The sequence below is a fragment of the Musca domestica genome, unplaced genomic scaffold (genome assembly GCF_030504385.1).
Source record: "Musca domestica strain aabys unplaced genomic scaffold, Musca_domestica.polishedcontigs.V.1.1 104, whole genome shotgun sequence".
In the NCBI taxonomy this organism is placed as follows: domain Eukaryota; kingdom Metazoa; phylum Arthropoda; class Insecta; order Diptera; family Muscidae; genus Musca; species Musca domestica.
The window spans coordinates 1,178,390-1,192,700 of record NW_026712121.1 but is presented as its reverse complement, the minus strand read 5'-3'; the positions used below and the strand labels follow the sequence as shown (position 1 = coordinate 1,192,700).

The 14,311-nt window shown below is 35.9% G+C and overlaps 1 protein-coding gene across 2 annotated transcripts in view; it reads right to left on the bottom strand.

Annotated features, from left to right (window-relative positions):
• LOC101892224 (uncharacterized) overlaps nucleotides 1–14,311 on the bottom strand; it is a 185,916-nt gene that overhangs the window by 73,293 nt on the left and 98,312 nt on the right. For both annotated transcript variants that reach the window (XM_059128317.1, XM_005185338.3), the window contains exon 4: nucleotides 5,417–5,441. The gene's annotated coding sequence lies outside the window, so the exon portion shown is untranslated. The remainder of the gene's footprint in view (nucleotides 1–5,416; nucleotides 5,442–14,311) is intronic.

Sequence of the window (14,311 nt, the reverse complement as noted above, 5' to 3'; positions counted from 1 at the left end):
TGGTGCCATGGATTATGGGTTTTACGAGATTATAGCTGCCGCCTATCAGAAATATCAAGGAATGGAGAGGAGATCCCTTGGAGGTTTGGAGATATCCGATGCAGCAACAACGTATGTGGTCAAAAATTTGAGAGTTCTCTATCCAAGATGTCAAATAGTATATGCTGGAGAAGAACCTTGCATTTCGCTTGAAAATAATGAAAGTTCGGGACAATCAGCTGCCCTCCAACGGGATTTGCTTGTGGCAGAAAAACTGGAAAAATTATCGAACATTCTCAAATGTCTGCTGGATACCTTTGATCCCCAAATTGATGAGCAAATCAATCTAGCATTGGCTGCAAATATGCAAAGTATTCAGAAGGAACAGGTTTTGAATTTTCGGGAAACCGATTTTATGGATATGTTGCAGGATAAATTAAACATTGTCATAGAAAATTTGCAACTTATTCGTCCCGAGTGCAGCGGACCACAGGTGACTTGTGAGCCCAGAAGTCATCATCATCACAAGGCTCCAGAAGATTTAGTGGAATTACAAAAGAATTTCGAAGGAATTGCAACCACCATGAAATGTCTGCTAAGCAATGGCCAGACTGATAACCGAATCTATGGTATTATAGCTCGATCCCTGATGAGATATCATGAGAGTCATTACATTCCCATGAGCACAGCAGCCATAACGGGGATGGAGACATCACAGGTGCTGCAGCAACTAAAGGAGTTGGACAATAAATGTCAGTTCCAAAACCGCAACGAAGGAATCTGCCCCCAACATGATGCACTTTTTCCACAACAGACCATAAATCGTGATTTAGCCATGGCTCAGAAACTGGGACTATTGGGCGCCACTCTAGAATGTCTTACACACTTTTACAGTCCTCAAATCGGCGAACGTATCTACAAAGTATGGGATGGCAATTTAGAACGCATTCAAAAACATGCGATCCTTAAACTGCCTGATCACATTTTCATGGATTTGATCAATGAAAAGGCCAATGTCACTTTGAAAGACTTGCAATCCATACATCCTCATTGCTCCAATATTCCATATGAATGTGTATCACACAATGATTTCCAAATGACAAATGTACCGCAGGAGGTTTACAATTTGCAACATAATTTACAAGGCATTGGAGCTGTAATTGGATGCATTCTAAAAAAAACACAAATTGAGCCGAGAATTCATCGAATTTTTGCCCAGGCCTTTGTTTGTTATCATGTCAGCCATGAAGATTCCAAAACGTCTTTGGTAATAACTGAAGCTGAAACTGCCCATATTCTTGCGGATTTGAAACAATTGGATGGAAATTGTCAGATGATGGCAGCTACAGAGGAAACTTGTTATTAATTTCAGTAATTAATTACCATAAAAATTAAAAGTTTAAAAGTTTTGAAATAAAAAAAAAATAAATATTTTTAAATGTACTCTGAATCATGGTGTATTTATAAGGTGTTCGCATCAGCTACAACAACTAAAATTTTACAATAACAACATTGTTGTTATAGGAACTATAAAGTCATTCTGACAATTAATTCGGATACAAGGACAAAAACAAATATAAACCAGTAAGGAAAGTTTTAAAGTCGGGTGGGGCCGACTTTATGATACCCTACACCACTTTGCTAATTTAGAAGAGCCCCACATAACAATTAAAAGTTTTTATGGGAGAATTCAATCATACACGCTATGATTATAATTATAATTTAAAGTTCAAAGGACTAAAAATGCCGAAGTATCTTTTAAATTCGGACTTGTGTTGCCCATTTGGTGCACAAATAATTTAAAATCGGATAAAAATATATATGGGAGATACATCCAAATCTGAACCGATCTCGATAAAATTTGGCGAAGATATTTCTGAGCTGTATTTGATATATTTCCCTGAATATCGTTGTTATCGAGTGCATATTACGGTTGTGGGTAACAAAAATATAACAAATCGGATGAACAATATATATGTAGGCTATAGCTATATCTGAACCGATCTTCACCAAATTTGACATACTAGCTTCTAGACTCAATTCGGTCGTAAGTGCCAAATTCTATCCCATTTAGACAAATATTAGACGTTTGGTGCACAATAAATGGTAAATCGGACGAAGTTATTTATGGGAGCTATATCCAAATCTGAACCGATCTCGATAAAATTTGGCAAAGGTATTTCTGAGCTGCATTTGATATATTTCCCCAAATAATGTTGTTACAGAGCGCATATTACGGCTGCGGAGGACAAAAATAACAAATCGGATGAACAATATATATGGGAGCTATAGCTATATCTGAACCGATTTCGATCAAATTTAGCATACTTATTTTCAGGGCTTATTTGGGTGTATATGCAAATTTCCATTCAATTCGGGCTGATATTACTCGATTGGTGCACAATAAAAGGTAAATCGGACGAAGATATATATGGGAGCTATATCTAAATTTTGACCGATTATCTCCAATTTCAATAGGGTTCGTCCATGGGCCAAACAAATGATCTGTGCAAAATTTCATCTGGATCGGGCAATAAATGCGACCTGTACTTTGTTTACAAAAATACATGGACAGACGGACGGACGGACGGACATGCATAAATCGACTCAGAATGTGATTCTATGCAGATCATCAAAAGGAACTATGGGTCTATCTCGTTTCCTTTTGCCTGTTACAAACAAATGCACAAATACATAATACCCTGACCACCTTGTGGTGTAGGGTATAACTAACAAAACATTTTGTTTAATAAATTATTTCTAACAAAGAGATTCTTAAAATATTTTTGTTAATCCTTAATCGCTATACCACGAGAAAACGAGATAGACCCATAGTTGCTTTTAGTGATCATCCGTCTGTCTGTCCATGTATTTTTGTAAACAAAATGCAGATCGCATTTATTATGCGATTGAGATGTAATTTCCTAAATAACATTTGTTTGGCTTAAGGGTGAACCCTATTGAAGTTGGTGAAAATCGGTCCAAATTTAGATATAGGTTTAGGTTTCTTGTGCCCCAAATGGCTAATATCAGTCCAAATGGTGTGAATTTTGCTACATCCAACCGAGCGTACAAACATGTGCTTCAAATTTGGTGAAAATCGGTTGAGATATAGCTATAGCTCCCATATATATCTTCATCCGATTTTAGGTTTCTTCTGCACCAAATGGCTAATATCAGTGAATTTTGGCACTTCAGACCGAATTTTGTATAGAAATAAGTACTTCAAATTTGGTGCACGATACAAGAATAATATTTGGTACCAAATATCAGATGCAGCCAAGAAATAGATGTTTTCAATTTTATGAAGGTCGGCTCAGATTTGGATATAGCCTTCATATATATCATTATTCGATTTCGGGTTTATTGTGCACCAAATAGGTAATATTAGCCCAAATGGAGTGAATTTTCGAAATTCAACCGAGTTTAGCAAATTTGCTCCCATATATATGTTTCATCCGATTCGGTTTTTAAATGTCCAACTTTCGAAATATGCACTCTACCATAATGATATTTTGTACCAGATATATCATAGAGCTCAGAAATTGCAATATAAACCTTTCTTTTACGAGAGTTCTACTAAATATGCATAGTGGTGTAGGTGTAGGGTATTAAATAGTCGGCCCCGCCCGACCCTTACTGTTTTTTTAAATTTCATTGAATGAAAGCAAACAATGTCGGAAAATACTCCAGATTCAATAGTCCAACGGATTGGCATCCGGAGATTTTGGTGGCCATTGTGCGCTGGAAATGAAGCGAGGAACCTCATTTTGTAACCATTCTTGGGTGGCGCGTGCTGAGTGCGATGGGGCTGGGTCCTGTTGGAATGTGCAAGGTCTGTGGCCAAAATGATTGCGTGAACTCCAGAATATTTTCGAGATAATATTCGGCATTTATTCTGATGCCACGGTCGATTAATACGATCGTAGAGCGACCATCGGCTGTTATGGCGGCCCACACCATCACCATGGCCGGCGCTTGAGTTCTTTTGGCCAACCGAAGGTGCATATTTTCAGCTGACCTCTTTGACAAGTAAACACAATAATTTCGTTTGTTTACAAACTGCTAGACTACGAATGTTTTCTCATCGGAGAAACCCAAATTCGTCAGTTCACCACCAAGCGAAGCAACTTCTTAGCTCTTTTGAGTCTATTTTCTTTCTGTTGCGGTGTAAGTTCTTGCACTTTTTGGAGTTTCAATTGCCTCACCCCGAGCTCATTTTTCCATAGTTGCCGAATGGAATATTGCGATATGTTCAGCTTACGAGCCATTTTTCGGCCACTGCGACGAGGGTTTTGATAAAGTCGCTTTTTTACTTATCGAACCATTTCCGCTGATGTTGCTGTTTTTTTCCGTTCACTTCCTTGACGTCGGACTACGCTACCAGTATCACGGTAACGAACGATGGTAAGAGACACGAAATGTTTTTTCACATTTAAATGCTGTAGTGCTCTAACGATAGCCACGTGTGGTTTTCCAGCCAAATATAAAGAAATCACACTATCACGCTTAAATTCCATCACGAATAACTTTTTTCTGAAAAATGCTCTTGTACGCTTGTAAACAATATAATGAGCTGTCACTAGAATAATTTTAACAGCTGTCGGACGAGTGGCCTGGAAATGACAGCAGTCTGAAGTTGATTGCAGCTTTTTCATCTCATCCTGTATTTGGCATTAGGTGAAGGGTTTCTATCCCTTTCAAATTTGATATTTAGATTACAGATGGTATCTGAGTTTGCGATTTGGCTTTGGTTTGGAAATTCGTTCCAGGTTAGTATGAAAATTACTTAATCGTACTAAATTTGGTATCGGGTGAAGGGATAGAGCTAAAATCCTTAAATTAGATACACATGTCACTATTGGTATCTGGGATTGAGATATGGAGTTTATGTTGGATATGTGTACTATATTTGTACAAAAAGTCCTAACATTTTACCGTGATTAAGCTATAAAATTTTTACATTGCGGTAATTGTACGAAATGGTACTAAATATCGAAATTGTCCTGCAATTTAATATTAAGATTAAAAATGCGTACTTTAACTGTACGACAAGAACTAAATACTGCTAAATATGGTAATAGGAGGAGAGATAGAGCTGATATCCTGAAATTTGTTATTGAGATTACTCTTGGATTCTAGGGTTTACATATGGACACAGTAATAGAATAAATAGTTTTGGACAAAAACGCTGGATGTGGGTCAACTGGGCAATGGTTTTACAATTATACTCTTCGGTAAACTTCAAAATAACCGATTTTGTGCGCACGAGCCAGACAGATGGACGGACATCCTTAGATCGTCTCCAAATGTCCTCAATAGTATTTGGTCCAAAGAGACCTAATGTCTAAAACACCCTTATTTCGATTAGGCACATTTTAGCCGTATCAAATGTAGCCATCTGGCTGAGGTTATAAAACTGATTTCAAAAACTTACCTCTACTTTTAAGTTGGCAGGAAATCTGCAAAACATAAAATAAAAAATAGTTTTAATATTTCGTCGATCAAAAATTTCGAAATATTATTTATTGCTTATAATTATCAGAAAATAAAATCATGGTAAATAATTGACTTCTAAAATAAAATCATAGCTATACCCTCATCATATCATCACAATGAAAACAAAAACGTCTCATCTTGAGTGGGTGGTGCACTCAGTTCTAAAATCGTGAATAGAATTTATGTAAACGTGAACAACAACAATGCGATTATCTCAGTTGTGGAATTTGATGAATTGCATTGAGTGAACACACACGCCAGTTATCATCCCTTTTAGGGTGTGATTACCCAAACACAGCCATTAATTAAATTCAAAATTGTTATTTGCTATGTCAGTATTTTGTTTTGAGAAGCTATCACAACGAAATTCTACAAAAAAAAAAAAAAAAAAAAAAAAAAAAAAAAAAAAAACAAACAAAAAAATAGTATTTTGCCAATTCTACAAATATCGTAGGATGTGGGCAAAACGAATGAAATCATTAAATATTTGATGTAAACAAATGACCTTTGAAAACTGAATGTTGGCAAAATAAAACAAAACATATTTGCATTTCTCCTTCCCAAGAACCCACGCTATATTTTGTTAATAAATATTAATTTATATATTGATATTGACGAACTGATTTGACAGCGATTTATTCTATTACCACTATGTGTTGCTGTATTATGTAACACATCGAAATATTGGTCCCCGACATAGGAAACTATATATGGTTCTTCCTATCTCGCCGATGTAGCTATATATGTCCGTCCGTAGGTCTGTCCAAGTTAATCTGTAATCACACTACAGGTCGCAACTATGGACTGATCGCCGAAATTAAAAACGGAGGTGGGGTTAGGGTCAGAATAGAGGCCTATTGTTTTTGGAGATGATCGTAAAATATTTAGGGGTTGAAATTGACGAAAAACAGAAACATTTCCTGATTTTGCTGTTGCTTTACAGGGCACAATTATGGATAAATCGACGCGGAATTGTTCATGGAGTTAGAGTTTAGAACTGGGCAGAAGCCTACCAATTTGACCATCACAGCGATGCTGATAGCAAAGGTATGGGATATGTAGCGAAATAGGTACAATCTATATATTTCTTTTACATATAGATTTTACCTATATATTAGTTATACTGCTTATAAGTCAGGAATCGCCGGACTGATTTTCTCAATTCTCATCAATTCGGAATGGTCTCTTGTCAGAAAACAATAAAATACATGCCAATAAAAAAGGTGAATATTTTTTTTTTTTCAATTTTTGTCAAATTTTTATTATGTACACGTCGCAATTATCGTCCGATCCTCACGAAAATTTGCCTGAGTTAGAATTAACGCCATTTTTTGAAGATACATGAAAAAGTTCAAAAATTACTATTTTCCGGATTTTGCAGTCGCTCTACAGGTCACAATTGAAAACCAATCGACACGGAATTTTGCATGATAAGAGATTTAAGAACAGGCATTTCGGATGACCATTGAATTATATTTAGCTATAAAATGCCACCGGTCAAAAACTTAAGAGAACAATTGAGCAGGGCTCCATGACATCATTTCAGAAATCGATTTGGACATAAGGGGACTTCCAAAATATTGTAGTGTTTTAGGATATCAAATGGTCGGCCATGAACGTCTATAGCACATGCCTCATTGTTATACCCTATTCATGTATTGTTGTGAACAAAATTCAGGTAGCAGCGACTGAGGTGAAATTTTCCAAACAATATTTGTTTGGCCCAAGGATGAATCCTATTGAAATTGGTGAGAATCAGTTCAAATTTAGATTTAGCTTCCATATATATCTTCAAACGATTTTGAGATAATTGTGCACCAAATGGCTAATATCAGCCCAAATTTTGTCATTTCCGATGGAAGTCCGCCCAAACATAAGTACTTCAAATATTGGTGAAAATCGCTTTAGATATACCTATAGCTCCCATATATATGTATCAGCCGATTTGGTGTTGAAGTCCCACAAATGTGTAGCACTACACAACAATGATATTTGATACCGGACATCGGATACAGCTCAAAAATACCTCTCCCAAATTGTATCGAGATCGGTTCAGATTTTTATATAGCTTCGATGTACATCTTCATCCGATTTTAGGGTTATAGTCCAGCATATCTATAATATCAAACTAAATTGGATAGATTTTTTTTTCAATCGAATTTTTCCATTTGGTGAAACTCGGTCCGGTTTATCTATTGCTCCAATAAATATTTTTTAATGTTATGTGGCACTAGAGCAGAGATGGTCCGTTTGACCTGTCATATACCTATATAGAAAGTAAAAAAGTGTAACACCTCATAAACTGCTAAAATATTTTAATATCCCACATAACACATCGTAAGTTTGTTGGTAACGTTTATGTCGTACTATTGAACCTCGCTGATCATAATGATGATAATTTCCTACTATCCAAATCTGGCAAAGTTAATATAACTTTGCTTAAAAAGTTGATATAACTTTGCTTAAAACCTGAGGTTAGATTGCTATTCTATGAAAATAAACGAGCTCTACTAAATACGAAGAGTGGTGTAGGGTATCATATAGCCGGTCCGGCCCGAATTTTCAACTCAGCCCATAATATTCCACTATTTAAGAACCCCATCATTGCCATACAAAAATTCTGTCATTGTTTTAATTTTTTTCTTTTTTTTGATTTCTCGTCACCACATCTTTGCTGCTGTTGGCGTCTTCTCTCAACTACCAGCAATTGGTTGTCGCTGCATCAGCCCCAAGACAATTTCTTGCCATTCTTGTCTGCTCAACATAAGAAGATCTCAGTATTGCAACTTGTTGTCTAGCAGACAGCCTGTCAGTCTCTGTACTTTACTTTAAAGGAGATGTGATGCCATATAACTATGTCATAGTGTGTGTCTGTGTTTTTAGGCAATGTTGTTGGCTCTGTTTATTCTTCAAGTTTTTGGTAAGCTATTTTGCACAATTTATGACATTCATTGAGTATTTCGTGTAGTTTTGTTTTGTTTCTATCGCTGTTGTCTCTGTGATCATATCACCAATTGTCGGTGGAACACCAGCCAGCATTTTTGCTTTTGTTTCAATTGTTTTAATGTTTCCTTTGTTTCTTGGCGCGGGATTGCCTCTTTCGCAAAGTGTGAAACAATTTCGTACAACAAAAATATGTGTATTTTTGCATATTTTATTTGTTGTCATTGTTATTGTTTTCTATTGTTAGTGAGAGTTTAGAGTGTCTGCTTGAACCATGAACTGATTTTTCACAAAGTGTGTGTGTGTGTGTGCAATATTGGATTATGGGCCTATGGTAAAATGTGTACTGCTAAGGGGGCTTGACATCGTAATTAAATTTGGTGTTGAGATGTGTTTTTTGAATGACAGCGAACATCTTCTGGGGTAGTTATGTTTTCCATATTCTCAATCGAGAAATAAATAAATGGATGAACTTTAAAAATATTTATTGCAGATCTGCATATATTTTTTTTTTTGGCAGAATTACATCCTAAGATAGATCAATAGATCTTTTCGTCTGTATTATAAAAATGAAAAGCAATTGAATGACTTGATCAACGCCCAGACGAGACGGATGAAGCATGACTTATGAAGATATTTTAGAAAAGTACTAAAAGAACTATATTTGGTACTATTAAACTTGGAATTTCGAATGAAAATCAAGGATTTGGGTCATTTATACGAAAAGTACCAAACGGTACCAAAGTTGGTACAATTCGAATTTAAAGGAACGGATGGAGGTAGAATTCAGAAAATTTAAATTAATGTTACTGGGAGAGAGTAGAATTGGATTGGAATGGAAATAGGTTTCCAAATTTGTACTTATGTGCACGAACAGCACTAAATTGTACTAAATTTGTACACTTTCGATTTAGGTGAACCGATAGAGCTGGAAATCTGAAATGTAGAATGTAGATTACTATTGTATTCCAGAGCGGGAAATTAGTACTTATGTGTACTAATTGGTACTAAATTTGGTACAATTTAAATTTTGGGAGGACCAAAGAGTTGGAATTCTGAAATTTGGAAATAACATTTCTATGGAATTGTATGATTGAGATACGGAGATAGTTTTGGAAGTTTTGAGTAGTGTAGGATTGGGATGTGTAGGAAGTTTGGAAATTCGTACTTATGTGTAATTAATATAAGAATAAAGTACTTAATTTACTGATTGGCAGGCATTCCTACTGAATCATCGATTCATCAACGCCCAGACGAAACGGCTGTGTGATAGATGTGCCAAAAGATTTTTGGAAATCCCCACTATAGGTGTACGAATAGTATCAAATTTGGTACTATTTCGTATCATGTGAACGGTTAGAGCTAAAATTTGAAATGGGAAACAAGGTTGAGGGGTTGGGTTGATCTAAGGAGGTAGTTTTGAGAACGTGTACTCATGTAAACGAAAAGTACTAAACGGTGCTAAATTTTGGTACAATTCGAAATTGGAGGAACGGATGGAGCTGAAATCCTGAAATTTTAAAGTAACATCACTTGCGGAGAGAAGGATTTGGATATGGAATAGTTTTAGAAATTTGAACTTATGTGCACGAAAAGTAATAAATGGTTTTAAATTTGGTACATTTTCGGTTTGTATGAACCAATAGAGCTGGAATGCTTAAATTTGGAAAAAATATTACTATTGCATTGCAGGATTGGGGTATGTAGGAAATTTTGGAAGTTCGTACTTATGTCTAATTAATAAAAGAGTAAAGTAATTGACTGACTGTGTGGCGACCGTGTTTGCGATGGTCCTTCCTACTTTTGTGTGTCGCGGTGATAGTTGTGTTCATTTGGTTTAGAATAAGTGTGACTGCCGTGGGTTGCCGGATGGGATGGACCTATACGATGAAGACGTCAACTGAGCTAGTTGGTCCCCCAAATCTGGTTAACGCCTAAAGCGGCACGTAACAACTGACTGACTTAATGATTTATCAACGATCAGACTTAGCTTAAGCTAGAATCTTGAAATTTTTAGTCCGAAGGTGTCAGATAGGGCTGGGTTTTTTTAAATCCGTACTAGAACGGTACGAAAAGTACTCAAAGATACTAAATTTGGTACCTTTTGTATTTGACGAACCAGTAGAGCTAGAACTCTCAAATTTGGCTTTTTGGTCACTGGTGGACTATACGATAGATGTGCAAAAGGATTTTAGAAAATTCGCACTATAAGATTACGAAAAATACTAAAATGTACTATATATTTAGTACCACTTCGTATCATGTTAAGGATTAGAGCTAAAACTTTGAAATTTGGAATAGGAATCAAGGTTGAGGATTTGGGTCGTTGCAAGGAGGTAGTTTTGAGAATAAGTACTAAAGTATACAAAAAGTACTAAACAGTACTAAATGTTGTTACAATTCGAAATTGGAGGAACGGATGGAGCGGCAATCCTAAAATTTAGAATCAATATTTCTGGCAGAGTGTAGGATTGGTATATGTAAGCAGTTTACGAAATGTGAACTTATGTGCACGAAAAGTTCTAAATGGTTCTAAATTTGGTAAAATTTCGATTTGGGTGAACCGAAAGAGCTGGAATGCTTAAATTTGAAAAAAATATTACTATTGCATTCTAGGACTAAGGAATGTAGGTAGTTTTGGAATTCCTACTTATGTTTACTAAATTTGGTACAATTTAACATTTTGGGAGACCCAACAGAGTTGGAATCCTGAAATTCGAAAATATGATTACTATGGCATTGTAGGATTAGGGTATTTTGGAAGTTTCAGAAATTCGTATTTATGTGTATTAAATAGTACAATATACATTTTGGAAGAACCGGTATAGTTTGAATCCTGGAATGCGGATCAGATTTCTGTCGGAGTGTGGAATTGGGATATGGAGGTAGTTTTGGAAATTTGTACTTATATGTACTAAAATGTACAAAATTTGGTCAATTGAAAATTTAAAATCAAATTACAAATTGGATTTGGGAGAACCTATAGAGCTAGAGTCCTGAAAATTGGAATTCTTTTTGGAAATAAGTACAGGGTGAGATAAAAAAAAACTGAAACAAAGTCAAAAGCCATAATTTTTACTTTTTTTTTAATTTTATTGAATAAAAGCCAAAATATCGGAAATATCATTAAATTTTAGAATAAGTTTAGATTTGTTCGAATTGGTCACCTTGGCACGAATTATGGCCTTCAATGGCCAATGAAACCGTCACACGCCGCCCGAATGTTGATCTGCGGTATTTAGGCCCATTCCCGGCGAAGCGCTAGCTTGAGGTGATCGACACTTTGGTATTTTTTAGTGCCAATCTTGCTTTCCAAAATACTCCAGACACAATAGTCCAACGGATTGGTATCCGGAGATTTCGGTGGCCATTGTGCGCTGGAAATAAAGCAAGGAACCTTATTTTGTAACCATTCTTGGAGTGCGATGGTACTGAGTCCTGTTGGAATGGCCAAGCACTGTGACCAAAATATTTGAGTGCCCAAGGCTTTAATACATCCCTCCAGAAAATTTTCGCGATAATAATCGGCATTTATTCTGATACCATCGGCTGTTATGGCGGCCCACACCATCACCATGGCCGGCGCTTGAGTGTCTGGTCTGGTGGCCAACCGAAGGTACACATTTCCAGCTGAACTCTTTTGTTTGTTTACAAACTGCTGGACAACGAATGTTTTCTCATCGGAGAAAACCAAATTCGGCAGTTCACCACATTCGGCCAAGCGAAGCAACACTTTAGCTCTTTTGAGTCTATTTTCTTTCTGTTGCGGTGTAAGTTCGTGCACTTTTTGGAACTTCAATGGCTTAACCCCGAGCTCATTTTTTAATATTTGCCGAATGGAATATTGCGATATATTCAGCTCTCGAGCCATTTTTCGGCCACTGCGACGCGGGTTTCGATCAAGTCGCTTCTTTACTTTTCGAACCATTTCTATTAAAGTTGCTGTTTTCTTCCACTTCGTCCACTTCCTTGACGTCGGGTTACGCTACCAGTATCACGGCAACGGGCGATGGTACGAAACACAAAAGATTTATTCACATTTAAATGCTGGAGTGCTCTTGTGGTTTTCCACCCAAATATAAAGAAATCACACTATCACGCTTGAATTCCATCACGAATAACTTTTTTTCTGGAAAATTTTACCAGAATGCTTTTATACTCTTGTAAACAATATAATGAGCTGTCACTGAAATAATTTTAACAGCTATCGGACAAGTGACTTAGAAATGACAGCAGTCTGAAGTTGGTTGCAGTTTTTTTCATCTCAGCCTGCAATTGTATGAAATGTACAAAGGGGTACAAAATTTGGTATTTTTAGAAGGGATAGGGCTTGAGTTCTTAAATATAATACTGAGGTCTTTGTTAGTATCTGGAATTGAGATATGGAGTTTGATTTGGAAATGTGAGCTATAATTGAACGAAAATTACTAAAATGTACAAAATATGGTATTGGGTGAAGGGATAGACTTGAAATCCTGACATTTTATAAGTCATTGTATTCGAAAGATAATAAATTGGGTATTGGGTGAAGGCATAGAGCTGGAATCCGGATATTTGATATTGAGATATCTGTTGGTACGTGGTATTGAGGTATAGAGGTGGGTTTGGAAAAGTGTTCGAAGGGTACTTAATTGGGTATTGGGTGAAGAGCTGGAATCCCGAAATTTGATATTGAGGTCTCTGTTGATATCGGGTGTACTATACACTCTTCGAAAAGTACTAAATGGTACTAATTTTAGATCACTCTGTTGGCGTCTGCGATTGAGAGATGTAGATTGTTTTGGATATGCGAACTAAATGCTACTAAATTTGGTTTTGAAGAGATAGATCAGAAAATTGACTGTTGGTTTCTAGGGTTAAATATGGAGACGTTGAAAAGTTTTGGACAGAAAAATTTGATGTGAGAACATTGTGCAATGGTTTTGCTAATGTTCTCCTGCATAACATTCAAAATGAATACTTTTTGGTTTAAAAGGTAAACATTTTCCTATAATTCTTTCCGAAAAAGAAAAATATTAATGAAAAAAACCTTGAAAGTCTGAGAATTTAGTACAATGTATGAAGTTTTGATTCAAAATTTTATAGTCAATATAGACAAATTGTGTATTTTGAGTACTAAAAATGCCACACACCAACTATTAGAAAGAATCTATTTTTTTCACTGACGAAGTAGCGGGCACTTGCAAGTTTGTTATAAATCACTTGTTTTTTTTTTTTTTTTTTTGTCCAAAAACAAACAGACAATTTATGACAATTTGTGTAAATTGCAAACATTTAATGCCTGATAATTGTCCAATTAAATTTATTCGTATGGCTGCAGCCATTCAACAAAGTAGAACAATTGACAATAACCCTAACGATCTGGCGCATATTTGTCAAACACATCGACAAAAAAAACTGCATTCGTCATAACACGTTTGTGTCTTAAGTCTTTTGTTTTTTTTTTTGCAGCAATGTTTTTTTGGTCACAATCTAACCCTAGCCAATCATAAATTTATGCATGTAGCCTATGCACCTCTCCATTCCGATAACAATAAATAATATTTAATATATGAATGTGTCTGCCATTTTTCAACATTTATGGCATGCGATCAATGTAAATCATCAAAAAACGAAAAACGAAACAAAAAATATTTTCAAACCAAAAAAAAAAACGTCGTTTAGAAACGTGATCATACCTCCCGGCTTTATGGCACTTTGTGCCGAGACAAAAATGTCTTTCTTAACGACAATCAAGTCACGATAAATGTAACATTTCTTAACTCGAAAACTCCAAAAAATGGGCACACACATTTTTATGGAACACTCCAGCAGCAGTGCACCGCCAAAATATTTTTGATTTGTGTTACTGCTATTAGCCAAAAACAAAGAAACCTATTTGCATAAAGAA